Source organism: Bombina bombina, chromosome 7, assembly GCF_027579735.1.
Source record: "Bombina bombina isolate aBomBom1 chromosome 7, aBomBom1.pri, whole genome shotgun sequence".
Taxonomy (NCBI): domain Eukaryota; kingdom Metazoa; phylum Chordata; class Amphibia; order Anura; family Bombinatoridae; genus Bombina; species Bombina bombina.
In genome coordinates this window covers 530,273,078-530,277,994 of record NC_069505.1, presented here as the reverse complement: position 1 = coordinate 530,277,994, position 4,917 = coordinate 530,273,078, and the positions used below count along the sequence as shown (strand labels likewise).

Genomic DNA, 4,917 nt, shown 5'->3' with positions numbered 1-4,917 from the left:
AATAGATTACAGGAAAGGCATTGATTTTAGAATCCCAGAGATCATTTATATGACCTGGGAAATAGAAAAAAACATTGATTAGACACCAAGTACACTCATTTATTCTTAGGCCTTTTTAATAAGAGGGTCCCGGAGCCTCAACCGAAACAACAGCATGAAAGAGGAGATATGTCATCCTTTTGAATAATAGATTACAGGAAAGGCATTGTTTTTAGAATCCCAGAGATTATTTATATGACCCGGGAAATAGAAAAAAACATTGATTAGACACTCAGTACACTTATTTTTCCTCAGGCCTTTTTAATAAGAGGGTCCCGGAGCCTCAATCGAAAAAACAGCATGAAAAAGAGGAGATATGTCATCCTTTTGAATAATAGATTACAGGAAAGGCATTGATTTTAGAATCCCAGAGATCATTTATATGACCCGGGAAATAGAAAAAAACATTGATTAGACACCCAGTACACTTATTTTTCCTCAGGCCTTTTTAATAAGAGGGTCCCGGAGCCTCAACCGAAACAACAGCATGAAAGAGGACATATGGCATCCTTTTGAATAATAGATTACAGGTAAGGCATTGATTTAAGAAACCCACAGATCATTTTTTGCAAACGAGAAATAGAAAAAAACATTGATTAGACACCCAGTACACTTATTTATCCTCAGGCCTTTTTAATAAGAGGGTCCCGGAGCCTCAACCGAAACAACAGCATGAAAGAGGAGATATGTCATCCTTTTGAATAACAGATTACAGTAAAAGCATTGATTTTAGAATCCCAGATATCATTTATATGACCCAGGAAATAGAAAAAAACATTGATTAGACACCCAGTACACTCATTTATTCTTAGGCCTTTTTAATAAGAGGGTCCCGGAGCCTCAACCGAAACAACAGCATGAAAGAGGAGATATGTCATCCTTTTGAATAATAGATTACAGTAAAAGCATTGATTTTAGAATCCCAGATATCATTTATATGACCCGGGAAATAGAAAAAAACATTGATTAGACACCCAGTACACTCATTTATTCTTAGGCCTTTTTAATAAGAGGGTCCCGGAGCCTCAACCGAAACAACAGCATGAAAGAGGAGATATGTCATCCTTTTGAATAATAGATTACAGTAAAAGCATTGATTTTAGAATCCCAGATATCATTTATATGACCCGGGAAATAGAAAAAAACATTGATTAGACACCCAGTACACTTATTTATCCATAGGCCTTTTTAGCAGAGTCTCCAGGACCCTCAACAAAAACAAGAGCAGGGAGGTGGGCATAGGAGTACAATGTAGTGTGAAAATAATAATGTGAAGGGGAAGATTGCGGATTTGTGGCATTTTAATTTTGTTATCGTGGGAAGTACTTGCAATGACCTTGCTCTGGTGAATCCATATTGCAAATGTGTTTTTTAAAGGCACTGTTTGTCTATTTTTTGAATATCAGCATTTGGTAATTGAAGCTAAACTTAAGGCTGGTGAGAACCGACCTTTCTTCTGGCTGTTTGCAAATGTTGTGGCTCTGGACAAACATGTGAATAAGGGGCCATCAGCCATATTCTGCACGCAACCCCTTTGATGATTGTCGATAAACATGTGTCACCTGCAAGCAGAGCTCGTTACTTCTGTCTAAATCATCTTCCTGGTATGGACAGGCCACTGTTTCCCACAGCAAGTCCGAAGCTTGAACTACAAGATTGTCTTGAGTATGGTAGGAAACCAAAGTTTATTTAATTCTGTACTATCACCACAAAAGCTGAACTTCTTGAAGCAACGAAAATGCCAGCAATTTCATGTGCTTATGGATGACAAGGATGTCCTGTCCTGTGGTGCACAGAGATGGAGAGGATTTTGGGCCTCCCTGTACACTACCCAGATGTCTCAAACATCACCAGAAACACAAGACAGCGACTCTTGTGAAGTTCCTGGAGTGTTCCGGTAGCCATCTCTTTGCGCCCCGAAAGGAATACTTTATCAGTGTTTTTGTATACATCCGGCAACAGCTTCGGAGACTGTGGTGACGCACATGTTATTTACTGTTGTTCCAGCTGTGGCAATATCAATTGGCATTAAAAAGTTAAGATTTGTGGGGGGCGGAGCCTATAGCTGTTGCGGTAGGACGTGTGTTTGAGGAGCTCCAGGTCTTACAAGTTACTTTGGAGTTAGTTTTCAACCTTAATTTAATTTTCTTTTTGGGATTCATAGTCACACTTTCTGGAGCTATCCAAGAGGAGCCTGGTAAAAGCACTAGTCACCCCTTATATCAACGGGTACGGAGATCTGTTTTTTGCCTTTCCAATATGGCGCCGGACACCCCTGAATGAAAAAAAAAGGTAAGATTTGGACTAGTGACGCACATTTTAGGCACGCTGTGGCAATTGCAATTTGCAATAAAAATAATCTGCTAACAACCACTACCTACGACCACACCTGACTCCTGAAGTCATGCTTCAGTTATTAACTCAAGTTAAATAATAAAAAAAAAAATTTTTATTATGCTCAGCAGATTCAAAACATACCATTCTTCAATCTTCTAGTCATATCACACAACATGTCAAAATGCTGCATGGAAAATGGCAGTGTGCAAAGTCATAATCTTAGTGAAGCTATAAGTGCATTACATTTTCTAAAATAAACAAAAATACTGAGAAAAAAAAAAAAAAAGGAAAGAGGACATATGGCATCCTTTTGAACAATAGATTACATTTATGGCATTGATTTGAGAAACCCAGGGATAATTTATTGAAACCGGGAAATCTAAAAAAAAATGGATTAGACACCCAGTACACTTATTTATCCTTAGGCCTTATTAGCAGAGGCTCCAGGACCCTCAACAAAACCAGCAGCAGGAAAGAGGACATATGGCATCCTTTAGAAGAATAGATTTCTGGAAAGGCATTGATTTTAGAAACACAGAGATCATTAGTTGCAACCGTGCAATCTAAAAAAACATAGATTATACACCCAGTACACTTCTTTATCCTTAGGCCTTTTTAGCAGAGGCTCCAGGACCCTCCACAAAACCAGCAGCATGAAAGAGGACATATGGATCTGGCAGAGGAAATGTAGTGGGGGGAGGGGTTCCAAAGACGAAGGAAAACGAGGAACTGGAATGTGAGGGTATGGGCCGGGTCTGGAAGTTAAGCAGGAGAGCTTGAGGCGGGAGTTGCTGTTAGTGCTGCCGACAAAACCTATGACGGATAAGGCAGGCAGAAAAAAGGGAGGAGGTTAGGACACTAAAAAAAAATAAAATATATCATTGAGACAGAGTACTGCAACAAATCGCAAGGACTGGAGGGACTGTGTAGTAAACTGAATGTTACGTCTATGCAGCACTCATCAGGTTGGAGTAGCCTGACATCGGAACCACTTGCTGTGGATTGAAACACAGAAATCTTGCTTGGATGGTGGACTAAAAGGACACAGTTTCTTTGTATAGACTGGAACAAAAAAGGGTAATTGGAGGAATAGGATTTTTACCCTAGTTTGGCAGCTTTGCTGCCCTTTTATACACAGATGAATGAAGACCCCATTCGGAAAGGCAGCAGGTCAGAGAGCCAGAGGTGATGCAGCACATGCAGGTGTGTCTGCCAGTATGATGAAAAAAAGGACTTCTCACAAGAAGCATCGAAATAATGTTGGTCTAAGCAAACCAATTTCCCAGCCCCGGAGGAATATTGTAGGTTGCAGAATACAGCATGGTTGGAAAGAAGGTAGTGGCCCAATAACACAATGGAAAGGAACTGTATTGGATCAAGTGCCAGTCAACCCATCCCTTTATCTTATTAAATATGATGGATTTGATTGTGTCTATGGACTAGAACTCCACAAGGACGAGCGAGTGTCTGCTCTTGAAGTTCTTCCAGATAGAGTTGCTTCATCTCGAATTAGTGATGCTCACTTGGCAGACACAATGATTGGTAAAGCTGTTGAACACATGTTTGAAACAGAAGATGGTTCTAAGGATGAGTGGAGAGGAATGGTCTTAGCAAGAGCTCCCATAATGAACACATAGTTTTATATAACCTACGAGAAGGACCCAGTTTTACATATGTATCAGCTATTAGATGACTACAAAGAAGGAGATCTCCGCATCATGCCAGACTCTAATGATTCCCCTCCAGCAGAAAGAGAACCAGGAGAAGTTGTGGACAGCCTTGTAGGAAAGCAAGTGGAGTATGCCAAAGAAGATGGCTCAAAAAGGACTGCATGGTAATACACCAAGTGGAAGCCAAACCCTCTGTTTATTTCATAAAATTTGATGACGATTTCCATATTTATGTCTACGATTTGGTGAAGACATCGTAGATGTAATATTTGACTTATTGCCAAACAGGTGGATTTATTAAATGTAAAATATGTAGACAAACCTGTCCACTTCTGTCCAATTATGTGACGCTTCAGATTCCAGGCAAGCCCGCAACCCCTTAAATGAAGTAACGCAGTTTTGTTGCTAAGAACAAAAAAAAATTTCCTCATCAAAAGGAAACAAACCACGTTCTGTGAATTACAACTCATTTTGCATAATGGAATTTATCCTTCAGAAGGAAACTGATCTAGTAGTGGTGAATTCAAACAAAAGAAGCATGGATGCAAGAGACAAACTGGGGGAATTCTGTAAATTTTCAAAGTGGGGGAAAAAAAGGTTATAAAAATGTAATTGTTGTATTTCTTAAGCACTCATTCCTCATCAATACAAGTCCAGTTTGGTATATCTAACTACTTTAACATAGTTATCAGTATGTATTTCAATTAAAAGTATTTTTCCCAGTGTTACTTATGTCTTATAATGTGGGGAGTGTGGTGCTGCAGTTCAGTTATCCAGCTGCCCAGTGATGTAGGTTTTTTTTTTTCTTTGGTCCCTCTTGTTACAACTTTCTGATTCATAATATTTTGTTATTTTTTGTACCTGTTTTGTC

The 4,917-nt window shown here is 39.3% G+C and overlaps 1 pseudogene; it reads left to right on the top strand.

Annotated features, from left to right (window-relative positions):
• Window positions 1-3,392: 3,392 nt before the first annotated feature.
• Window positions 3,393-4,420, top strand: LOC128636053 (spindlin-Z-like; annotated as a pseudogene).
• The last annotated feature ends 497 nt before the right edge of the window (window positions 4,421-4,917 follow it).